Source organism: Chiloscyllium plagiosum, chromosome 9 (genome assembly GCF_004010195.1).
Source record: "Chiloscyllium plagiosum isolate BGI_BamShark_2017 chromosome 9, ASM401019v2, whole genome shotgun sequence".
Classification (NCBI taxonomy): Eukaryota; Metazoa; Chordata; class Chondrichthyes; order Orectolobiformes; family Hemiscylliidae; genus Chiloscyllium; species Chiloscyllium plagiosum.
Genome location: NC_057718.1, coordinates 45,275,687 through 45,302,700, shown reverse-complemented (window position 1 = coordinate 45,302,700; position 27,014 = coordinate 45,275,687). Strand labels below are relative to the sequence as shown.

General features: G+C 38.9%; 1 protein-coding gene across 9 annotated transcripts in view; it reads right to left on the bottom strand.

Annotated features, from left to right (window-relative positions):
- The window catches only part of LOC122552829 (tyrosine-protein phosphatase non-receptor type 14-like), a 255,939-nt gene that overhangs the window by 200,516 nt on the left and 28,409 nt on the right, over positions 1–27,014 (bottom strand). The window contains exon 1 of one of the 9 annotated variants that reach the window (XM_043695824.1): positions 394–492. The exons of the other annotated variants lie outside the window; for them this stretch is intronic. The gene's annotated coding sequence lies outside the window, so the exon portion shown is untranslated. Of the gene's footprint in view, positions 1–393; positions 493–27,014 lie in introns of those variants that run through there. 9 annotated transcript variants of the gene reach the window in all.

The window sequence follows — 27,014 nt, the reverse complement described above, 5'->3', positions numbered from 1 at the left end:
ACCACCCACCCAACATTTAACCTATTGATTCCTGGAGCTTTTGTGAATTCTGCAGAGTATTTCCCAGTGAACAAAATACCTTGGTTAGGTGTCGTCCTATTTGATGAATAGACAAAGGGGAGGACACAGCAGTATGTAGTTGGCCAGCCTTGGACCTCAAAGTCTGCAATATGGACACTGGATTCTTTGAAGCTTTCTGGGTTGTTGAACAAGACTAAGAAAACCTGCTGTTCTCAGTACCCATTGTTTGGTAGCATTCCATTTAGAAGAAGAATTGTGAAAAGCAAAGGCACAGGGTGTAAATCAGACTTCAAATGTTTACAGCCCAGACTGCCGAACCACCACGAACTAAAAACTGGCCCAATCTTGAAGCGTAGTACTGCAAGATCATACCTGTCTCAAGTAAAGAAGGATCCAACTTGAGGAAATGCCTATTTGATCTCATCCTCAACCATTTGGCTGTTTGGAAATCCTTTGGTCCACAACATTATAAAGGAGTAATCATCATATAAATCTTTTGAAGACAAAGAAATATGATATTATGATGTCAGGCAAAGAACAGAGCTTGCAACTCATAATTGACATCCATGCAGCTTCTGCAGAATTATACATAAAAAGTACAATTTCTAGTGCGATAGCACTAATCCTCTATCATCACCAGCTGGAGAATAGCTGTCAATGTTTGGAAGCCAAACATTGCAGGACTTGAATTGCATGATATGACCTCTCAAGAATGTCTTCACGCCTAATTATTTTCAGCTACATCAATGATCTGCCAGTCGTAATATCAGGAGTATGGCTGTTAATTAAAAATGCTATGAATTTTGACTCTATTCACATCTTCAAATGAGAGAATTTTTCAATTACAATTGGACTAGAAACTAATAATTTTGCAGCGGTGTAAAATTTCACAGGCTAACAATCCAGAGGCTTTGAGGTGGAGATTTAAGTGCAGTTTGGCTTGGCCAATTCATTACCAAATTTTGCTTAAAATGCTTTACAATCACAACTATGCAATCCTGAATTTTTTTTCAAATTAAGCTATTTTTATGTAAAACTGCAGAACACAGCTCAACACAGGCCCATTAGAAGTAGTTTTCTTAACCAAATATGTTATGTACTGCAAAGCAAAACACTGCAAATGCGGAAATCTGAAATAAAACAGAAATGTTGGAAATATTCAGCAGGTCCAGTAGTATCTATGGAAAGAGAAACAGAGTTAATGTTCAAGGTAAAAGGTGGATTGTGCATTCACAGCAAGTTGCCATAGCTGCTGATAGATGAGATTAGATTCCCTACAGTATGGAAACAGGCCCTTCAGCCCAACAAGCCCATACCGACCCTCCAAAGAGTAACCCACCCAGACCCATTCCCTTTGACTAATGGGCAATTTAGCATGGCCAATTCACCTGAACTGCACGTCTTTGGACTGTGGGAGGAAACCAGAGCACCCGGAGGAAACCCACGCAGACACTGGGAGAATGTGCAGACTCTACACAGACAGTCACCCGAGGCTGGAATCGAACCCAGGTCCCTGCTAACCACTGAGCCACCATGCCGCTCCAGTAATATGTAACCAGTGTGACTTTCTGCTACAGTAATCCTTCAGACTTCTTCAATGTGTCCAGAACTAAAGGGCACAGGTTTAAAGGTGAGAGGGGAAAGATTTAAAAGCGATGTAAGGGGCAACGTTTTCACACAGAAGGTGGTGAGCATATGGAATGAGCTGCCAGAGGCTGGCACAATTATATTTAGAAAGGTATCTTGATGGGTACATGAATAGGAAGGGTTGAGGGATATGGGCTAAATGCTAGCAAATGGGTCTAGGTTAATTTAGGATATCTGGTCAGTATGGATAAATTGGACTGAAGAGTCTGTTTCCATGTTGAACATCTATGACTCTACAACCTTGATTCCTGTCTTGTAAAGCTAACAAAAAAGATGTTATTTTTTTAAAACCGATTTTGCAGCCTCAGTAGTGCCTGATTTCCGAGATGCAAGTTTCACACAGTGGCTGGCAACAATTCCAAAATAAATTTAGACTAGGTGTTGTGAAAACAGGGTAGTTTTTCCTTTAAATTGGTTACTCCCAGTTTCAGGTTTCATAAATCCTGAACGCTTGCTTTGAAGTTGAAACTAAGTACACTGGATTTATATCTGGCACTAGCACAGCAAAATCAGAATTTTAAAAACTAATACAAAGCAGCTCAACATGAACAGGTTTCAGTTTGTGAGCAGGATATAAAATGAACATTGTTTCCTTGAAAAACAGCCTATTATGTAAACTTAAAACAGAAGTGATATAATGTAAATATTTAATACAATATTTAGTGAGTTCAAAGATTGTTGAATAGACAGTAAATAAATGATCCCAACATTACAAATAAAAAGTCAGAGGAAGATGGGCAGAGCATGGAGCAGAGAGGTGAGATTCAATATGTAGAAAGAAGAAGTGCCAAGATTGGGATAGTAACTAGTGAACTAATCAGCAAAGAAATCCAAAGTTAGCAGGGAGCAGTACTGGAGACAAAGGGCATGATGATCTGGCTTTTGTTGAGGTGGGGAGAGTAAAGAATGGCAGTGACCTCATGCCAGCAGCCTGGAGACAAATGCTTGGGAACATGAGTGCCTTGGTGGTACAGTGCTCACTACAGATGCCTCAGAATGCTCGAGAGCCAGGTTCAATCTCTCCATTGGGTGACTGTCTGTGTAGATTTTGCACATTCTCCCTGTATCTGCATGCGTTTTCTGCCAGGTGCTCTGGTTTCCTCCCACAGTCTACTAAAATGTGCAGGTTAGGTGAAATTGCCCTGTAGTGTCGTAGGGATGTGCAGGCTAGGTGGATAACCCATGGTTAATGCTGGTTATGGGGATAGGGAGGGAGTGGGCTGCTCCTCAGAGGGTCAGTGCAGACTCAATAGAATCATAGAGCCCATTTGGCCTATGAATACCCAGTCTGGTAGTATTCTATTGACGCTATTTTGCTTGCAGGTTACACAAGACAGCAGTTTAAAAAATAAAAACTATAAAAAGTCTGTTACATGCAACATTTTTTAAAAATCTGACCCAGCGAATGAAGCAAGAATTCAGAGTAGACTGAAGATTTCAATCTTAATGCACATATCTCAGTGTACAGCCCCCCACTAAGTAAATATTTTCAGATTCTACTTAGTTTATACAAACGTTTCCCCTCATAAAAGATCACAATGGAATAAAAAGTGATAACTGCAGGTGGGGGAATAGATCTAACAAACAGAGAACGTTGGAGAAATTCAGCAGGCATTTCTAGGGAGATATAAAGTTAACATTTTGAGTCCAGCACAATTCTTCTGAATTGAATGAAAACCCATTTTCAAACACTTTTCAGTTCTTAAGAAGAGTCATACCAGACTTGAAATATTAACTTAGTTTCTCTCCCTACAGATTCTGCCAGATCTATTGATTTTCTCCAGTATTTGCAGTGTTTGTTACAGATGACAGTTACTGGACTTTGTTGTTGTGAAACCATTCTTCACATGACATTAGTCATATTTTACAACATGTAAAATGATAGTCACAGGGAGAGATAGAATGGAGCTTCCTATTATTTGGGTTTTATGCATGCTGGCATGGTCAATTACAGCATAACAAAGTGTTGGTTGTCAGACAAAATCTCAGACTGATAAAACAGAAAAAGAAATCCCTGGGAATCTTGAAGATGAAAACAAATTTGGCAGGCCTTGGAACTGTACTCAGATAAGCAAGAAAAAAAACCAAAACAGTTCTGTATGGTTTGAAACAAGCCAATTCAGGACTCCTACAGCTGTTGCTGAAAATAGACAACACAGATGTGAAAGGAGATAGTAATACATAATTGTCTCAATCTCCATGGGCATGACAGAACAGAGTGGGAAAAAAACATCACCCTGGATTCTTACCACAAGAATTCTAACCCAAGTGTTATGCATTTTTGTAAACCGGAACACTTGGAGAATAGGCAATAACCAAATATTCTGATTACTCAAGAACATGAAATAGGAGAGGAGTAAATCTGTCAACCTTCCTTCACCACTTGATATGATCATAATAAATTCAACTCGATCTTCATGTCCGATTCCCATTTACCTCGATTCCTTGAGACACCCAAAACTTGTCTATCACAGCCTTACATGTATTCAATAAGTGAGCTTTCACAATTCTTCAGGAATCCTAAATGATCAGCCCCTTCCATTGTGACTGCATCTGTGTTTTGGTTCTGCTGGGAATCAATCTCTAAGCATTGATATTATCACGACCCTTCAGAATTTATGCCCCAATAAGACCGCCTCTAAACTGAACATGATGCAAGGCAAATTTAGTCAGCTTCCAATTGTAGGACATCCCCCTCATCCTAAGGACCAAGTTAGTGTACCTTTATTGTATGTCTCCAAAACCTTCAAAACACTAGGACCAAAATTGCAATGAGCACTCAAAATTTGGTTTCAACAAAAACAAGTGTACAACTTTAGCAAGATATCTTTCTTGTAAAGGCATTGGGTTACAGGAATAAAGACCAAATGGTTAACAAGGAGTTGTATGCCTCTGGACATAAGACAATGTGCTCGATCTTTTAAGACATAAGGAGAGAAGAGAGCTGGGCAGCAGGGATTCACCATAAAACCACAACAACTGAAGACCGTTGAATCCTAGCTGATTTTTCATTGTTTTGTTTTATTATTTTATTAATTTTGATTTGGAAAAACACAGCAGGCCAGGCAGCATCCGAGGAGCAGGAGAATCGACTTTTCAGGCATAAGCCCTTCTTCAGGAATCCCTTTTGCATTGTAGGTAACAACTTGTGTTAAAAAGGAAAGCGGATCAAACAAGCTTTTGTTTATTCACAAGGCCAGGCCTGGAAACAAATTGGAGGTTGGTACCTGATCAATAATCTTACAGATGCGTCATCAACAGGCAAGAACATTACATTTAAACAGATAGCAGAAGTGGTTTGTCATTTATATAAATGATTTGGATGTGAACATAAGAGATATGTTTACGAAGTTTGCAGATAACCTTCGCTATCCACTACACCACCAATTTTGGTGTTATCTCAGAGCGCAATAGGACCTTCATCAGGTGGGCCAATGGGCTGAGGAGCGGCAGCTGGAGTTTAAGTTAGATAAATGTGAGGTGATGTATTTTGGAAAGGCAACTCAGGGCAGGATTATACACTTAATGGCAAGGTCCTGGGGAGCATTGCTGAACAGAGACCTTGGAGTGCAAGTTCATAGTTCCTTGAAAGTGGAGTCACCGGTAGATAGGATAGTGAAGGTGGTGTTTGGTATGCTTGCCTTTATTGGTCAGTGCACTGAGTTCATGAGTTGGGAGGTCACATTACGGCTGTCCAAGACATTGGCACGGCCACTTTTGGAATACTGCATTCAATTCTGGTCTCCCAGCTATAGGAAAGATGTTGCAAAACTTGAAAGGATTCAGAAAATATTTTTAAGCATGTTGCCAGGGTTGGAGGATTTGAGCTACAGGGAGAGGCTGGTTAGGCTGGGGCAATTTCCATGGAGCATCGGAGACTGAGGAGTGACCTTATATAGAGGTTTATAAAATTATGAGGGGCATGGATAGAGTGAATAACCAAGGATTTCTCCCCCCCCCAAGGGCAGGGGAGTGTAAAACTAGAGAGTGCCTAGTTTAAGGTGAGAGGGGAAAGATTTAAACGGGATGTAAAGGGCAAGGTTTTCATGCAGAAGGTGGTCTGTGTGTGCAATGACCTGCCAGAGGAAGTGGTGGGGGCTGGTACAATTCCAACATTTAAGGGCATCTGGATAGGTACATGAATAGGAAGGGTTTAGAGGGATACGGGTCAAATGTGGGCAAATGGATCATTTAGGATATCTGGTCAGCATGGACAAGTTGGACCAAAAGGTTCTGTTTCCATGCTGTACATCTCTATGACTCTAAGTTAGCTATTAACCAAGTCAGTGTCTGGGAATTGGTTCCAGCAAGTCTGGAAAAACCTTATGCTCAAGCAGATGGCAGATGCTGAAAGGCTTTTGTGGAGGTGGCAGTTAGTTTGCCAGAGAATGGCCAGAGCTCAATTTGGGCTTTGGACTGTGTTATGAGAATGGAATCTGGCTGTTGATGCGATAGGATGGTCCTGTATCTGAAAAGACCCCCATTGTACTTTAGTAGAAAGGCCTCAGATGGTGGTCTTTCCCCACTGCACCTTGGCAACAGCTGCCCTAGGCTTTCATGCATCCCTCAGCACAAATTCCTGAACTTTGGAATGTGACAATCTGCAAAACTCAGTCAAGGTCAACTCCTTGCTCTGGAAGGCAAACAAGTTTCAGTCAGACCAAAAAGTGTATCTTTCAAGGGGTTTTTGGTCCACGATTTGCAGATTTGTTGTGCATCCTGGGGAACAGACGGTTGAGTACAGTGTCCTGCATCATGGAGCTGCTCAGAATGAACCTCGAGAAAAACCACTGCATCTCTCTCCAGACCGCCTATGCAAAGGCACATTCCAGATGGAGTTGTGTGACTCTTCCATCCCCCACCCCCAACCAAAGCTACTTTGAGCACAGCTTGTGGTGGCACAGAGGCCTCCCAATGCCTCAAAAACATGCAAATATAGTCTTGTTTAAAGAAAAAAAAGCCTTGGGTCTGTTTGTTCTCCACATGTAAAGACGCTGTACAGAATCAAACTGCTCTGTTCACTATGTATATAAAGATTTTCATAAATTAAATATATTTTTGAAATATTAAAAAAAAGTTGACGCTTCAAGATGTAGATTTGAAAGCTTCCAAGTACTATCTCCTGGGAAGTTAGACAGGGGAGCTCAGAATAAAAAAACTAAGAATTACTGTCTTTATGAGAGCAAAATGTAAAGGTTACTCTGATTGACATCTTCAGAAGATTAACCAAGAAAGCATTATCTATGCCTGTGGAACAATGCATTGTGAAAACCATTTAGGTAAGCTGGCCAGTTTTGTTATTTTATTTTACTTATCCCTTAAATATATTTGCTTACCTGTTTGTCGTTTGTGTAAATGGGGCTGAATATAAAAAGATTTTTGAGTTTGAGTTTATAGCACAGACCAATTAGAAAACATTGTTTAAAAGTAATTGCATCATTAACAAATTGCAAAGTCTTTTGTTTAAGCTACAAACCAGTATCATGAAATGATTATTTGCTAAGTCTGGGATTGTTTATTCAAAAATCTGGTTAAGAACCATTGCAGTCAATTTTGAGGGTCTTTTGAAGGTTGCAATTTTACTGTATTATGAACACAAAAGTAGAAAGGCTCATTTGATGGTCTCAATTTCATAACAAGGCCAAGATGATACTGTGACTTTCAGGTTAGCTTTTCAAAAAATAAGAATAGAGTTCTTAATTTCACTTGCAGCTGCTCCAATCAATCCATCTTTGTTCTATCACAAAACCCATAACCAACATTTAATAATTGCAATTTAAAGCCCAGGAATAACTTTTGCAAATTTACAATCTACTATTAGATTTTTAAAAAATCTTCTGAATACTGAAAAAGAGCAGCTTTTAAAAAAAATTGCATTGTCAGAAATTCCAGTGATTGTAGAATTCTAATTGGTATTGAGCCAAATAACAAAGTCTGCCAAACAATACCCACAGATCAAAAGGAATTTATTTGTGAAGGAGTGTTTGGGAACACCAAGGATATGAAGCATGCTGTCTTTTCTTTCAAAGACCTGGTATGGCCATCAGAAATCCTGGGTCTTTTGACCTATCAAATCTGTGCTATTGTTTCTCCCTCCCACTCACCTGGTCTAGTTCCATTCTCCTGCTTATTTCTTCCCAAGCACCTAACTCAAATTTTGATCAAAGTGAGATAGACACAATAACCACTTTATGCACAAAACTTTGTTCAAGCACCTCTAATTATTTTCATGACTGATGCAAGTTATATTCAGTTGCTCCTGTTTGCACTGACTAATGGGAATAATTATTTATGTATTCTTGTACACTTTCAGAGACATGAAAATATCAATCATTCAGCCTCTGAAAAATGTACAATTTGTAAATGTTATATTCCTGTAATCTCATTCTTGGTAGCATCATAATTAACCTATTCTTCATCTTTTCCATCATTTTATATCGTTGCTGGCAGAGAATGGTTCAAACAGGGCACAGTATTTTAAATGCCATCTGATCCTGTGCAAGTTTAGCATTACTTCTTTTTGTATTTTAAATCTCTCAATATAAATCCAAGCATTCCATCTGCCTTTTCAACAATTTATTTGTTTACTTTGCTGTTTTAATAACTGGTGTATTGGTGTATGAGGGTCTATCAGCTCTGCTACATCATTGAGAATAAACACTGAAAATATAAGGAATAGTCAGTGAATTTTAGAAGGGAAGGTCATGTTTGATTACATTTCCTGAATGCTTCAGAGTAGTAACAAAAAAAAGTAGACCCAGGTAATGCAGTAGATCTAATATTTTTGAAATATTTTTAAAATACTGTATTCTGAATTCATACCTGACGTTACGACCCCGGATTACACTGTCAAATTTGTGTTACAATCTGGTTAGGGCTAATAAATTTATCTTGCTTGAAAAAAGTTTGATTGAACCTTGGGTACTTGTTAAGAGAACAAAGCCACAAATAAAATTTAAAAATCATAAAATGTTAGAAGACAGAAGTAATCTAAAATACACACACAGTTTATACTTTAAAATCCACAATTAATATACGAGTTAATAGTGGATTAACAGTAAAACTGTGGTCAAATAACTCAATTGGTCATCAATAGTAGGTATGATCAAGACTGGCTGCACAAATTCTGTAGTAGCCCATCCTGTGCTTTCATATTGTACAGCATAAATGGATACAAAAATCAGATTTCATTACACAGTGGAAAGGTAGCAGAAACTTTGAGAGGAAAAAATTAAAGGCGATTCAGCATTTGCTAGAGAAACTCAGCAGGTCTGGTAGCATCTTGCACTGAAAAGAGACTTAACGTTTTAAGTCCCGTGAACCTTCATCGGAAGTAGAAACAGGTCAGAAAGGACGCCATTTTCCTGAAGATGGGGGAGTGAGCAGATAGGTGGAGAGGGAGCACAGAAAGAGTGACAGATAAAGACAGTAGGTAGACAAAGGGATTGTTGTTATTATGCCTGGAAAGAAGAGAAGCTAGATAGATGATAATAGTAGTTGAAAATGGGTTGGCTGTACTGAAGACAACCCATTTCATGACAGGACCTTGAGAGATGGGGTAGGTAACAGACAAGGAAGAGAATGGTTACACTCAAATTAACAAACAGCATGCTTACCAACATCGGTCAGGGCACAGAGCATAAACGTCAGTGAGTCATGTTGCAGCTGTATAAAACTTTATTCAAGTCACATTTGGAGTATTGTGTGCAGATGGGGTTGCCACACCATAGAAAGGATATGGTAGATTTGGAAAGGGTGCAACTTGGATATTGCCTGGTTTGGAGATTATTAGCCATAGGAGAGGTTGGACAAATTTGGATTATTTTGCAAGTGTATCAAAACCTGATTAAAGTACACAAAATTATGGGAGACACAGATCGGGTGTACGGTTGGAGTCTTTTTCCCAGGGTGGAAATGTCAAATGCTGAGGGGTTAAGGTTGAAGGTGAGAGGGCAGAAGTTAAAAAAAAGTGATTTCAGAGAAAAGTGAGTGGTAGGTGCCAGCAACATACTGTTAGAGTGAGAACGGTAGAAGCAGGGATGATAGCAATCTTTAACAGGCACTTGAACAGGCAGGGACGAGAGGGATATGGACCATGAGCAAGCAGATAGGATTACTTTAGAATGGCATCATGGTTGGCACAGACATGGTGGCCGAAGGGCCAGATCCTCCGCTGGACTGTTCAGTGTCACCATTGAGTCCTGAAAGCTACAAGCGGACGATGAGGTGCTGTTCCTCCAGCTTGTGTCGAGCTTTGCTGGACCACTGTAAAAGGCCTGAGACAGGGAATGAAGGTGATTCCTTAGGCTGACAATAGTTGGGAAGCAAGTTCCATCATGTTCAGAATTTACATGAACAATTTGGACCCAGGAATTGGAGCTAGAAATGCAAAAGGTAATGAACCACAAAAATAGAATGGTGTTTTGTTAAAATCTAAAAGAAAAATGTAATAAAATACAAGGTGATGATGTATAGGCTTGCAGAAAAGGCATGTAATCATCAACTGAATATCAATATAAAAAGCATACAGAGTGCTTGGTCTGAAAAATAAGAAGGCTACATACTATGTGGAAAGCAAACAGTAAATGGGTAATAACAAAAATCTAAATGTAGAGATTTACAAATCACAAAGTAATGATCAAATTAATAAGGTCATACAAAAACAATCATATTTGAGATAATTTCTAGAGGGATACAACTTAAGAGGACAAAAATATTTGTGAAACTTTCAATGAACCTTAAAATACAAAAGGACAGTTCTGGTTCCCACAATATTAAAAAGATGATATGGAACTATTGTTAGTAAAACAAAAAGGCAAAAAAGGCATTCTCAGAAGAATAAAGAATCTAATCCAAGCATTTTGTCAAGAAGATATTTATTTCAATGGATAGCTCACTATCTTTAAGCTTAATACGGTGCAAGTATCACTATATTGCCTAATACCACAGTTGAAGAAGTTGACACAATGCAATTACATGGTGCAGGAGGTATTGCTCTCAAAATTAAAAATAGATCTTTTATGTTGCAACTAGGCAAAGGGATTATATATAGCAGAGAACGCATATATATTTCACAACAAACAAATCTAAATCTTGAGGATTCATGTGGGTTTTGACATCAATCTTCATTGAATTATACATGCAGTATAGTTAACAGATAATAGAGTCAGAGATATCCAGCACAGAAACAGACTCTTCAGTCCAATTCATCCATGCTAACCAGATATCCTAAATAAATCCAGTCCCATTTGCCAGCATCTATCTCATATCCCTCTAAACCCTCCCTATTCATTTACCCATCCAGATACAGTGGATTTTTTAAATGTTGTAATTGTACCAGCCTCCATCACTTCCTCCAGCAGCTTATTCTATACGTGCACCACTTTCTGCATGAAAAGGTTGGCCCTTGTGTCCCTTTTAAATCTTTCCCCTCTCGTTTAACACCTATGTCCTCTAGTTTTGGACTCCCTTCCTCTGGGGAAAAGAGCTTGTCTATTCAGCATATCCATGCCCCTCATGATATTATAAACCTCTATCTAATCCACACTGACCATGTTCCCAAACCAAGCCAGTCCGACTTGCCTGTGCTTGGCCCACATCCCTCCAAACTTTCCTATTCATGAACTTATCCAAATGTCTTTTAAATGTTGCAACTGTACGCATCCACTACTTTCTCTGGCAGTTCATTCCATACCACAAACACTACTTGTAAAAAATGTTGTCCCTGGTTTCTTTTTAAAAGGTTCTTCTCTCATCTTAAAAAAAAAATGGCCTAGTTTTGAAATCCCCCAAGCTAGGGAAGACCCTTGTCATTCACCTTATCTATGTCCTTCATATTTTTATAAACTTCTACAAGGTCACCCCTTAACCTCCTAAGCTCTTGTGAAAAAAGTCCCAGCCTATCCAGCCTCTCTTTAGAACTCAAGCCTCCTATTCCCAGCAAAATCCTAGTAAATCTTTTCTGAACGCTCAATTTAATAATATCCTTCCTATAACAGGGTGACCAGAACTGCACACAGTATGCCAGAAGAGGCCTCACCAATATCTTGTACAGCCTCAAAACATGACATCCCAATACCTATACCTTCATGGCTCAGATCTTGAAGTGTGCTAAACGCCTTCTTTCACCAAAATGCAATTCACATTTATCCAAATTAAACTCCATCTGCCACCCTTCAGCCCACTGATCAGGTTCCTTCTGTAATCTTAGAGGATCTTCTTTATTGTCCACTATATCACCAATTTTGGCATCTTCCGCAAATGTACTAAACGTGCCTCCAATATCCTCATCTACATCATTTATTATAAAAAACAAACAAGAGAGGAACCAATACCAAACCTGCTGGTTAGAAGTCTCCACCACTACCCTTTGTTTCCTATCATCAGGCCAATTTTGTGTCCATTTGGCAAGCTTACCCGGAATCCCATGTGATCTAACTTTACAATTAGTCCAACATATGGAACTTAATCAAAGCTTTACTAAAATCCATGTAAACAATGTTTACTGCTCTGCTCTCATTAATCATCCTTCAAAAAACCCTATCAAAATTGAGAAATTTCCCTTGCACAAAAACCATGCTGACTATCTCTAATCAGTGCCTGCCACCCCCCCCCCCCCCTCCAATTGCACATAAATCCTATCTTTCAGAATTACTTCTAACAACTTATCCTCCATGATGTCAGGCTCACAAGTCTATAGTTCCCAGATTTCCTTAAATAAAGGCACACCATTAGCCACGCTTCAGCCCTCTGGCATCTCAACCATGGTTGTAGATGATCAAAGTATTTCTGCTCAGGGCCTTGCAATTTATTTTTCAAACTGTTTTCAAACATCAATATCTATTTCCCGAGTTCTCTAGACTGCACTTCTTTCTCCACAGTAAAAACTAATGCAAAATATTCATTTAGTATCCCTCCCATCTCCTGAAGGTCAACATATAGATGACCTAATTGATCTTTAAGGGACCCTATTCTCTCTCCAGCTGTTCTTAACTCAAATGTGAAATCTCACTGGATTGTTCTTAGCGTTATCTGCCAAGGCTATCTCTTCTTTGCCCTCCTGATTTCCTCTTAAGAATGCCCCTCTCTCCTTATTCTCTTCACGAGATTCACTTGATCCCAGTTGTCCATAGCTAATGTGATTCTTTCTTATTCTTGATAGAACCTCTATAGTTCTTTGTTGTTCCCTACTCTTACCCATCTTAACCTTCACTGTAACAGGAACATATTGTCTCTGAACTCTCATTAGTACACTTGCAAAAGCCTCCCACTTGTCAGTTTTCACTTTCGCTGCAAACAGTCTATTCCAAAAAACATTTGAAAATTCTTGTCTCATAGCATTAAAATGTGCCTTACTCCAATTAAGAATTTTACCTTTAATGGAAGGCTTATCCGTTTCGATAACTATTTTAAAAACTATTAGAATTATATTCACTAGTCCCAAAAAGTGTTTTACGACTAACATTTCAGTCATATGCCCTGCCTTATTTCCCAAGAGAAGATCAAGTTTTGCTCCTTCTCTAGTTGGTACATTTACCTATTGATAAAGAAAATTATCTTGGACATTTGAATTCCTCATCATCTACGCCTTTAACATGACAGCAGTACCAGATAATGTTTGGAAAATTGAGGTCCCATACTATTACAATCTTATTATTTTTTACATATAATTTTGGGATCTCTCTACATATTTGCTCTTTAATTTCCCTCTGACTATTGGGGGGGGGGGGGCAAGGTGTGGTAAAATCTCATCAAGGTGGTTATCCCTTTCTTATTTCTAATTTCTACCCATATAGTTTCACTGGGTGATCCCTCAGAAATATCCTAAGTACAGTAGTAATGTTTTCCTTAATCAAAAATGCCACCGCCTCCCTTTCTATCCTTCCTGTAGCATCTAAAATGACAACTGGCTAAGAAACAACCAGCCAGTCATGGAACCACAGATCAAGAAAATATTAGATTGTGTCTTGACCAGTTGTTCACAATCAGTGGAAGAATTAAAAAAGTATTTTCTAGACCTGTGTCCAAACCGAAAAAAAACAGAATTGACTGACATTCTCCTATGCTAACATAGCTAATTATTTCACGTTGTCAACAAAATCAAAATCTATAATTACAAAATTGTTTTCTACTCCTATCATACTTAAGAAATTTCAGACAGCAACAATCAGCTAAGTTTGAGAGAAGACGCAAATGCTCAGAAAACTATTGAGCATTTTATTTCATTTGAGCTCATTGTTGGATATTTAACTGAAATTATTCAAACAGCCTGGGGATCAAATAGGTATGGCAAACTTGAATACAAAGTCAGAGGCTGGCAGAGTGCAAGTCTTAATAAAGCTTTTCATTTCTTAATCTTCCAATAACGAATCAGCAGCAATGATAGAGATCATGCCAAGTAAAGAACACAATCGTCTATTCATTTAATCACTCACTTTTATGAAATGCTCAGCTCTTCATTCCTCCTGCCAAAGTGGACAACCTCACACTTATGCACATGATGTTCAATATACCATGCTCTTGCCCACTCACTCAGTCTTTCTAAATCCTCTTGGTGCCTCTTTGCATCCTTCTCATAACACACATTTCCACCAAGTTTTGAGTCATCTGCAAACTTCCAAATATTACAATCGGCGCTCAGATCTAAAAATCATTGATACAGGCTATGAACAGGAAGCACTAATGGTTAGGTTACCTCCTTGTCACAGTGTCCCAATCTGAGTATGACCCATTTATTCCTACTCTCTGCTTTCCACCCATTAACCAATCCTCATTCCATGCTAGGATATTATTCCCAATTTCATATTCTTTAAATTTGATGTATTAACCTCCTGGTGGGACTTCAAAAGCCTTCTGAAATTCCAAATATACACACTCACTGGTTCACCCACATTGACTTTGGTAAACCTCAAAATAGCCTAAAAATTGAAATGCCATCAGGTTTGTTAAATATGACGTTATTCCATAATCACATTAATTACAATAGATAGGAGTATTTTCCCCTACTGTTGATGTTAGCTTAACAAGGTTGTGTTCCCCCTTTTGCTTTACTTCCTAGGACTTAAAAATTAAGTTTTTTTATGTATACAGCATTGCAGTACAGACTATGATTGCATCTAAAACATTTGTTTTACAAAGGATACTGTTAGTATACTCATTACATGATCCAGTTTAAGCTACAGCATAATGGTCAATAGACTAGGGACTAAATTTATTTGTCCCAACCTGCTGGGCAAGTGAATTTTCCTAACACAGTCTTGAGGAACCTCTTCATTATAAATACTTTAACTGGTAATGTCTAGCCAGTTATATAAACCAGACATGGGTTTGATTTTGAATTTGCTTCATTTGGTAAATCATGCTTAACCACACAATAAAGCTATTCAGTCTTGGGTAGCATTATACACTTCTTCAGACACACAGCTATAACAGCCCCTATAATTCTCTGCAGATTAGTACTGTGCATTATTTAGCATAAGCACAATACATTATTCTCTCTCTGTCAATAGAGAAAAACTAACTTAAGCTGCACTTGCCATATATCTTCTGATGCACAAATACAATTATACTTCACGACAGCAAAACTAATCTCTGCTCTTACTTGAGTCCAGAAGAGCATTTAATTAGTGGCTGGTGGCAAACCTGAATCCTCCTGCCTTCTTGTATCTGCCACAATCAAGTTCTGGCTAAGAAAGCCCATGGTCTAGCTTCCCACTCCAATTAAATCACTTAAGGGCCTTATCCCACCACCACTGAGATTAACCCAGCTACACAGCAATCTGTTTGCCATCAGCACACACAATGAAAATGTGAAACCTGCTCATCAGTTCTGGCTCTGGACGTTTCCTTCATTGCCTCCTTAGGTGAGGCTGCTAAGCACAAGAGCTGCTGTTGCCAACTGGCCATCATTTCACTCTCTCTAGGTGAATAAAGGTTTGATCCCAGGGGAAGGCCTACCAGTGACCTTTCCACAGACTGTTTGGTGCATAATTCATCAAGCCTTCCTGGAAAAAGAAGCACTGCCAATCTTCCTTTTCGTGCTTTTAATCAGCTGCTAAACAGAACTGGAATCCACTTTAACAGTATCTGAATTTTCTCACTGTCACGTCACTAAAGTCTGATTTAAGTTATGCCCAAGACAAAGTTGTGCTTTAAAGTTTAGGAACCCCACCCATCCTTTGATTATCAATGCTAAAATTCATAGCAATTTTCCCCAAGCAAGAATCCAGTAATGTCCCAGAGGCACCAATATCCAGGCCAAACTATTGAAATATTACCAACTCTTTAAACTGTACTTGTCCAAATCAACTCAGAAACATCGCAGTTTCCATTTTCAAAAAAAATAATGTTATCCTCAAGGACATGGTGGTGAAGCACATTAGTATAGTGTTTTTTTTCCCTGGAGATACAGCTTAGAATTTAGTCCATAAATTGAAAGACTCTTCATCTGTGGGCTATAAAGAAAATGTTTGAGCCCTGATGGATACAGGAACACAGCAAAAGTTTGCAATCATATTCAGAAAGGCCTTAAAAAATGATTGGTGTTAAAAGTTAAGAAAATACATCATTACTTGTACAATAACAGGCAACTTTTGATGATGAACTCAAGAGACATTGCGAAGCTTTAGATAGTTGTGTTTTGCGTGTGGAAATTGCAGAGATGTTCAATGTTAGTTCTGAGTTTCAAAAGTGGATGAGCTAAAATAACACATATTTAAATGGTTCATCCACAATGTTCCAAGTGCTTCACAACCAGTGAAGTACATTTGAACTACAGTCACTGCCATAAAATAGGGGAACTATGGCATAATAGTATCCGTGCAGAATTGTATCCTGCACTCTTCTGTTACCCTGATGCAGTTGTATAGAACGATCTGCCTGTAAAATATGCAAGACAACACTTTTCACTGTACCTCTGTACACATGACAGTAATAAATCAAATCAAATCAGTTACATAATGTCACAGAAACAACTAAGATCAAAGAATTGACATTAGATGTCACCATTTCCTGCTGGAATACAGCTGGAGAGATTAGACAGTATTTTTTGTTAAGATTCCCAAGCAGCTCCAGGACACAGGACTCTGTGCTTTGCAGTCTGTTCCTCAGGACAAAAAAAACAAGACAAACATCAACAGTTCCGGAAGATCATCAACTCCATGATGGACACTCTTTGGCCTGCCTGAAACCTGTTGAACTTTCAGTGTAAAAAGGTGACCTCGTCCAAGTGTTGCAAACTGGCACATTCCAAGATCTAGCACTACGTGCTGAGGGATGCACTAAAGCTTGGGGCAGCTGCGACCAAGGTGCAGTGAGGAAAGACCACCATTTGAGGTCTTTCTACCAAAGTACCACGGGGGTCATTTCAGTTGTCAGATGTATGTTGTATGAGTAAGAAATGCTTGTGGTTTTTGCAATTGCAGGGAATACCAAATTTCAACGTTTGTTTCTCTTGATACACAGATTGCACACAACTGCTTTAGTATGCTTTGTATGCAGTTAAAGGTGTTTTATTAATAAACAATACTTCTGCAAAAACAAAAGGGTGTTGCATCAAAATTGGACAGGACACCTGGAGAATATTCTGATCATCCTCATCGTGTTATTAGATTGCTTGCATCAAAAGACACATGTCACTATTTTAATGTCGCATTTTGAGAAACAGGAGCGCCAATGGAACAGCACTATCCAAATTATGCCATGAATTGCCAGTCTAGCTTATGTACTCATCATTTGGGCCCACATCTTGCTTACTGGTAGTTTGAGCCTTGGCTACATCATATCACCACATACTTCCATCAATTTCCAGACTGTTTGTCAAAAATTAACTCAGAAAAAAATACATTGGAAAAAAAAAGTCAAGAGAGCTCCATTTGCAGAAGAATGTCTTTGCTGTTCAAAGTTATAACACTAACTCTCACACAATCTCCAAAATTCAACTCCTCCTTCCTTAAGGATGCTGAATGAACTATAGCCTCCATCTCACATTTTCTGATTTCGCCCCTGTTGTAAGCGGTGCTTAGAATGACTGTCATTCAGAATTTAACCCTCATTCTTGAATTGTAACTTGGACAGACCAGACATACCTCACTGGGTATCCCCCATCCAAGACAAGTTATAGGCCTGATGTTACAGCATGAATGAGGCAACTAAATTGAGAACTAAACCCTCAGATCCCCTTTAGTAGGTTCTAAATCAAGACAAAAGTACAAATATTTTCCAGAAATTGTTACTTAGAGTCATGGGATTTTTACAGCACAGTCGACTGTGCCCACACCAGACATCAGTCATCCATGAATTCTATTACCATTTTCCATAAGGCCTATTGCCTTATGTTCTGTAGTGTTTCAACTGTTCATCTGAATAGTTGTTAAATGTCTTGAGGGTTTTCATGTCAACCATCCTTTTAGTTAGAATCTCATTTGCCTTAACTAGCTCATCTACTTGTCCTGCTGTCTTCAGGGATGGTCATGCACAATAATTCTATTCTATTCAGAAATGAACACAAGATTTTTTTGGAAGAATAAAAAAAGGTTGAAAAGATCAACATACAGCATGGAGAAAGAATTACGACTGGTATCAGAAGCAACCAGTTACTTTTAAAGCATGTAAAGTTTACTAAAGGCAATCCTTTTGTCAAAGATGTGACCTGTAATAAATACCACGGCCTGTCCAACAACTTGAATCTGTAATCAAACATATCAAAAGGTGCTTTAAAGATTTAATCAGACTTCTTTTTGACTGCTTTTGCTCCCTAGTTCACTGTCCCATTTAACTTAGTTTTTTTTACTTTTGTTTAGACTCCAGGAAGGAGCAATTATAATATTGTTACAAAACTTGAATTCTAAACAAGGACTTGGTCTTGGAACAACAAGAACGGTAGTTAGAAAGCAGTTTAAATATGATGCTGAAATTTAATCATAAAATAATTATTGCAAATAAAGTGTTTACTCCTCAAATAACATTGAGCTCATCAAATGCAAACCTGTTACAAGAGAAAACAGTCCCCAACTAGATTTTCACATTCTATGATTATAATCAAATCACATGAATAGATTCTTAAAATATTGTTAGGCTAATTGTTATTAAAAACCAACAGTTTTAAGTCATTTTTTTCTAGAATTTTTGAATATTTAAAAAGGTCTGTCAAGAAATAGTGTTACAATAAATATCCTAATTTACTTGCAAAAGTTCGATGACTTTGTCAAAAGTGCTTGTACCTTACTATCATATCAGCTGCACTTCAAAGTGGAAATGTTCCATGATACTATGGACCAACCACAAACATGTGTTTAAGAATGGATTACGAAATAAATAGGAGGAGCTGGTTCCCACATTTCCACTAATAGCACAACAGGGCGTCTGCATTCCAAAGTGAAGCTCAATACCACCAGCATTAAATTTAAAAATAAAAGGCAAGGTGGAGACCACCAGAACAGCTTTTGCTGGATAGAAGGGAAACAACTGGGCAACCAAAAAATGTTAATAGATGTCACACAATCGTTTATGATCAGGTTATGTTACAGAGTTAGAAATACATTTCATCAGCATCATAAATTTTTATTTCCGATGTTGGACGGTGATGGGTGGTGGTGGTGGCGGTGGCAGCGGCGGGAGGAGGAGGGAGGAGGAAAATTGGATTTTTTTGGGATGCAATTTGTAAAGATGATGCTGTTTGCATCTTGTGTGTCTGAAAACTAAGAAAAAGACTTTGTATATACTTCCCTGCTTTAAAAAAGAATGCTAATAATATATTATAGGCATCTGACCTTAAATTTGGCAGTAGTAAGTTCTTGCCAAGCTTTAAGCATAATGTTAAAAATGAAAGTCTTAGTCGGGATCCAGTCAGGAAGTCATTAAGCAAGTAAAAGTTGATTCCATTACATTTTTGGGCAATTCCCCTTAATAAAAATGGGTCAAGACTATTTAGCAAGTAAAGCAATTGCGCTAATACTTTAAACTATTTAATGTAACAAATGAAAAACAGAAGAATTAGGGCAGGTACATCAGATCATGAACTACTGATATAAATTTAAGCTGCCCATCAGATATGCTTTTAAAATAAGAAATGCCATGATTTAAAGATACTGATATGATTTAAAAATAACTAACAAAATAAATTAAAAAGTATTAGAGTTGATCATACTGAATAATGAAAAAGAAACATGAAGAAAAAAGGCAGGGAAGAATGAAAAACAAATGGAAAGATCAAAGAAAGGCGATACCATGAGAAGCTAGCCAAACATACTTTAAAAATGTTTGAAATATGCTAATGACCCATTTCTTAGTTTTGACTATTAGCTCTTATTTTTATATAACTAAAAATAAAGCCTGTCCTATAGATTTTGAGCCTAACTGTTAAATGGTTGGTGGTGAATCATATTAAAAAACTGAATGTCTTTACTTCAAGATAGGAAAAAATAGATGGTGGCTATTAATTGTCTGAGCACATATGGAACACCAAAACTAAAGGAAATAGGAGGAGTTGGAGGGCTGAGTATTCAATAAACTTTATCCACAATGGTAGGTGTCTTGGTGCTTTCATCTCACTGAGGAGTCTGAATCCAGATTAACACAAACTTTGTCCTCATTAAACCACAAAACATAGAAACATAGAAACATAGAGGTTAGGCCATTGATCCCTCGAGCCTGTTTTGCCATTCAATCTGATCGTGGTTGATCATTGAGACTAACCCTAACTACCCCAATACCCTAACTACACCCTTCCTCCAAATCCCTTCAGCCGTAAGAGCTATATCTACATTTTTCCTGAAAACACAATGCTTTAGCCTCAATCACTATCCATGGTAGTGATAACAACAGGCTCACCCTTCTCTGGGCGAGTAACTGTTTCTTCGTCTCAGTCCTAAAAGCTTTTCCACCTTCTCCTTAAACCATGACTCCTGTTTTTGCACTTTCCACATCAGGAACATCCCTTCCTACATCCAACTTCTCTAGTACTGATACAATATTGTAAGTCTTTATGAAACTTCACCCCCACCCCCCCACCCCAATCATCAAATTCACCCCCACCCCACCCCCACAACTTCTTCTAAACCCATGAGTACAATCCTAACTGATTCAATCTTCCCTCATATGTCAGCCTTGTCATCCCAGGAATCAAACTGACAAACATTCGTTGTACTCTCTCTATCATAAGGATATCCTTCCTCAGATAAAAAAAGACCAAAACTGCACACAATGTTCTGGGTGCAGTCTCACCAATGCCCTGCATAAATTGTAATAAGTCATCCTTGTTCCTGTCTTCGAATCCTCTCGCTATGAGGGCAAATAAGTGATAAGACAATGTAATTTTGTTAATTCAAATGGTTTTAAATTGTATATAGTGAATGTTAATCCTGCTTCCTTCACTTCATCTGGTGTCTCCTCCTAGGACTTGGTTTCAACTTTTGCAATTTGGTATATTTTTACTATGTTAAAGATGCTACATAACCAGCATTCCCTCCTAATTGTTTTGTGTGGCAGCAGCCTCCAAAAACGCAAGCACTAGCTTGTCAACTGGTGTGCACAGAACCTCCCAGTTGGCTGTGCAACTAAGAAAAAGCATTGTATACAATTCCAAGCTATTATTGTTATTTCTCATCATAACTGGCCAAGTAAATACTGCATTTATGGACTACTGAAATGGTTCAATGCAGTTGTGGTTGGCCACGAGTTCACCTTTAACATGAGACATAGAGCATTTTCTCAAACAACCTGCACATCAGGAAACAAATGCTGATGTATTATCTAAAAGCAGGATATTACTAAGCCCTACCCTCATTTTTGGAGGTTTGTAAACTATGGCATACTTCGTTCGTTGAGGAATCACTACTAACAATTTACTGCTTCAGGCCAACCTTGTACACATGCAGCTGCATAAAATATGCCTCTGGCCAAAACACATTTTTTTGGCTATTTGCAGCAAAAAACAAAGCACCAGCAACCACTGTTCTTTCTTCAGCCACTGTCCCCACCAAACACTTGCCACCTCTACCCACGAAGTTTATTCATTATACCATGGTGCTACTGCTAGGCCACCGAATGCCTGACATTTCCCGAGCTTGCATAGATTGGTCAAAATCCTCCTATCCCATTTATTTGTCTCAGCAGGATATTTTTTCAAAATGGGTCAATAAATTTGCTTCCGAAATTACAAAATACACATTTACCAGAGAATTTGTCTGGAGAAGCATGGAAACAAGCTGTAATACTCGCACAGTTTTCCTTGCACATCTATATAAATCCTCCAATATTGTTGGTACCTTATAATCCTAGCTAAATCATCAAATTTACTGTATGCTGTTTTATATGGTGTTTCCAACCTCAAACAAGGAGGTAGTGAGAAACAATATTTCTTACTTATAAAAGAAACTTTCTAGCTGAGCTCCAGCTCAGTGGGATTTCTGTTTCCTGCTTGGTCTATATATTTTCTACAAGTGTCTTAAGAAAGAGGATAAAGTTAATCAATACATATTCGAGGAACTGGAAGTTTGCACTTATGACATTGGCGAGCTAAGTAGAAAGATTGGAGGCAGGAATAATGGCACAATTTCCTCCCTACAACCAATCAATCAACAGAGATACTTTATTGTACACAACAGAGGACTTCCTGAAACAGTATGCCACTAATTCTAATGTCAGGTTCTATATAGAGTAAAGATACAAATCTGCTCACCATTCACAGTAATTGCAATGATTTTTGGTGAACAATATTTGAGGAAATAGCTTTTCAAAATTTGACAATGCAAGTCCAAAACAGTTGTACACTTTGTATAAGAGATACTAAGCATCACGGAAGTCATAATAAAACTGCCATGTATGTAAAAGGCAGCCAAATTTGCATTCACTCTACAATGGTAGGGTTGAAGAGTAATCATTTAAAGAATCCTGCTTGAAATGTTACTGCACAGAAAACGTAAAAAAAATGAACGCAAATCGAAACACAAGCAAGCATTCAGAAGGTGACCTTTTGAAATAGGAGAGTGGAAATGGTCAAATAAGGACTTATATTGTGCTCGTGCTTTGTTTAGTACAGAGAAGGGCTTTGACAAGGAATGGTGTGGGTAGTGGGGTGAAAAGTTGAAAACTTGAAAATGTTATAAAATTGGGAGCTAAGCTGCACAGTAAGCAGAGTGGTTAATCTTTTGCCTTTACTGACTGAGTTAAAAGGACTATATTTGGCCTCAGTACCTCTTTGAATTCTGAGCAGCTCTAATTCCGTCCTGCTCTGAACCAATGTCCTCTCCTGTGGGGAATCTCATTAGTGTAAGGCATTTAAATCAGGCAGAAAAGTGACAGGTGAAGACCTTGCTGCCTTCCTGACTCCACTATCATTGATTCAGCAGTGGACAGGCCTCGAGACAGCCCTCCTTCCTTTATTGTTGAATCCCATAAGTAGACAACTAATGCTTCCTTATATCTTCAGCAGTGGACTCTGGGCTTAACATGGAGGAACCACAAGAAGAATCCAGTACCAGGTTTCTTAAGGGCCCCCTGCTTCAAAAGGCACTCAGTGCCTGATTCAGTGATACAACATCAGCTAGAGGGGCCTGCAGGGAGCCATCCAACTGCCCTTACTACTGCCTTTTCATTGTGATACCCAATCCACCATCACTCATCTGACGCCTAAAATCCCATAATGAGCCTGCACTGGGTGGGTGTTGCACCCAACAACCACCACCTCTTCAGTGACACTGGCTGATTGTCATTTAATACAGCAATCTCACCCCCAGGGTTACTGAGCTGGAATAGACCAGCGACCTGTCCAGCCATGATCATATTCAGGTTCAATGGGCTGAATGGCCTATCCCTGTCCCTGACTGGAAATGCAAGGTGGGACAGGAATGAGTAGGTAAGCAAAGTGTATGAGGAGTTGGGTACAAGGGCACAGATTGGATATGGGGAAAGCATGGGCACATTTTCTGTTTTGATCTTTATTTTTACATTTAAAAGTGGTGCCCGAAGGTCGGATTTCATTCTAGCCTACCTCTAGAGCTGGCAATATCTTTTTTTGACTTTTCCTGGATCACCCAGAGGGCAAGTCCCAATCCAGTGCAGCCCCAACCCCAGAAATTAAATTTGGGACCCAGGGTCTACAAATGAAAATAGACACAAAATCTCTGTTAATAATCTCTGCTTTTCCTGTGTTTTGCACTGTTAACTCACCAGACTCGCTAGCTCATGTCTTAATACTAGCTTTAATTCCTCTTTTCTGTTTAATTACTTGTAAAAACTCTTCCCATTGGGTTTTAGATTACCAATTAGCTTTTTTCCAGACTCTACTTTTTCCCTTTGCCAGTTCATACCAACCTTTTACTTCACTTTTTAAAAATTTTATTCTTAATGTCCTTGTTTAACCATGGACAATGCATTTTTTTTCCATTCATGGGATGTGGGTGTCATCGTATAGGTCAGTATTTATTGCCCATCACTAATTGGTGATGAATTACTTTGTTGAACTGTCACAGTCCTTGGGGCGCAAGGGTACCCACAGTGCTGTTAGAATGAACATTCTAGGATACTGATCCAGAGACAGTGAAGTAACAGTGATGAGCTTTTCATTAGGATCATGTGAGTGAAGGGAAACTTGCAGGTGTTGTTCCAATGAATCTACTGCCATTGTCCTTCCAGGTGATAGAGATGGAGAATTTGGAAGAAGTTGAAGGAGTCTTGCTGAATACTGTTGTGCATTTTCTAGGTAGTACATAGAGTGCCTTTCAGGTGGGCTGCTTTGTCCTGGAAAGGGTCATCTTCTCAAGTGTTGTCAGAACTGCACTTATCCAGTCAAGTGGACTGTATTCCATTAAAGTGACTTGTGCCTTGTTTCTTCAATACCTGACCACCACTTACAAAAGGGATAGAATAATTTGTTAGACAATTCCTGACCCTCAAGTCTTTCATTCTCACAGGCATAAGGCTTCATTAAATACCCCCATTGAAATCAGTCACTACAATGCTTCACATTTATCTTTTAACTTTGTTTCAGAGTTCACTTTAGGTACATCTGCCCTCAAATCTTTATAATTATCTTTATCCAGGTTTAAAATACAAGTTTTAGAATCTCACTCTTCCCCTTTCATTAAACCAAAATTGGAGGTGTAATGGACAGCAAAGAAGTACAACGGGATCTTAATCAGATGGGCCAATGGGCTGAGGAGTGACAGATGTGAGGTGCTATATTTGGAAAGGCAAACTTAATTGTAAGGTCCTGGGGAGTGTTGCTGAACAAAGAAACCTTGGAGGGCAGGTTCATAGTTCCTTGAAAGTGGAGTCACAGGTAGATAGGATAGTGAAGGTGGCATTTGGTCTGCTCTCCTTTGTTGGACAGAGCAATGACTGTAGGAGTTGGGAAGTCATGTTGCGGCTGTAGACGAAATTGGTAAGGCCACTTTTGGAATATTGCGTGCAATTCTGGCTTCCCTTCTCTAGGAAGAATGTTGTGAAACTTGAAAGGGTTCAGAAAACGTTTACAAGGATGTTACCAGGGTTGGAGAATTTGAGCTATAGGGGGAGGCTGAATAGGCTGGGGCTGTTTTCCCTGGAGCATCGGAGGTTGAGGGGTGACCTTATACAGGCTTATAAAATCATGAGGGGCGTGGATAGGGTAAACAGACAAGATTTTTTCTATGGGGTGGGGCAAGTCCAGAACTAGAGGGCATAGGTTTAGGGCGAAAGTGGAAAAATTTAAAAGGGCCCTAAGGGGAAACTTTTTCACGCAGAGGGTGGTGCGCGTATGGAATGAGCTGCCAGATGAAGTGGTGGAGACTGGTACAATTGCAACATTTAAAAGGCATCTGGATGGGTATATGAATAGGACAATTGCTGGCAAATGGGACTAGATTAGGTTAGGATATCTGGTTGGCATGGATGAGTTGAACCAAAAGGTCTGTTTCCATGCTGTACATCTCTAATGATTCTATGACTCTATGATTCATGTTATGATCACTGTCAGACTCCTTTACCAGAGGATGATGCTTAATTTGTCTCTTTGCTGAGCAGGAAATTTTATATCTGGTAGCTTCTAGAATGTACTAAGAAATTATCCTGAACACCTTTTCTGAACGAATTTTCTAGGCTGCACTTGTTTATCTGGTTCACCCAATCTACATGAATGGTTATCATGTTACCTTTCTTACATAGCCTGTTTTGGTCTTTTTGCATATTCTGTTCTTTAGTGTAACTACTGTCAGGGTTTCTATATGACTATTACCTTCCCCATATTTACCTCTACCCAAACCAGTTTCAAATCTTGCTCTTTCAAGCTAAGGTCACCTCTCACTACTCCATTACATGTTGTTCTTAAAATGTCACATGCGATTCAGGGTCAGCTTGCCAATTGAATACATAATTGGCTTAACGGGAGGAGACAGAGTAATGGTGGAGTGTTGCTTTTCGGACTGGAGGCCTTTGACCAGCAGTGTTTCATAGAGATTGGTTTTGGGTCCTCTCTTATTTCTCATTTATCTATTTAATTTGGATGATAGTAAATAAGACGTGGTTAGTAAGTTTGCAGATAACACGAAAATTGGTGGCATAGTAGCCAGTGAAGGTTTTCTAAGATTACAAAGGGATCTTCATCAAATGGGTCAATGGGCTGAAAATGGCAGATAGAGTTCAATCTGGATACACACCAGTTATTTCAATTTGATAAAACAAACAATTGTAGGGCTTATATAATTAATAGTAGGGCCTTAGTAGGCACCAAGGGGTTCAGGTACATAATTCTTTGAAGTTCGTGTCACATATAGACAGGATGGTTAAAAAGGCATTTGGCACACTTGCCTTCATCGTTCAGTCCCCTGATGATAGGAGTTGGGTCGTCATGAGGTTGTACATTAGAACATAGATCAGTACAGCACAGAACAGGCCCTTCAGCCCACGATGTTGTGTCAACCATTGATCTTCATGTGAGGTAAACCTAACGTACGAACTCTCAAATTTCTGTGACTATATGCATATCCAGCAGTCTCTTAAATATCCCCAATGACCTCTTTTCCACAACTGCTGCTGGCAACGCATTCCATGCTCTCACAACTCTCTGCGTAAAGAACGCACCTCTGACATCCCCTCTATACTTTCCGCCAAACAGCTTGAAACTATGACCCTCGTGTTTCTGCCCTGGGAAATAGTTTCTGGCTATCAACTCTATCTATGCCTCTCATTATCTTGTATACCTCAATTAGGTCCCCTCTCTTCCTTCTTTTTTCCAATGAAAAAAGTCCGAGCTCAGTCAACCTCCCTTCGTAAGATAAGCTCTCCATTCCAGGCAGCATCCTGGTAAACCTCCTCTGAACCCTCTCCAAAGCATCCACATCTTTCCTATAATAGGGCGACCAGAACTGGAC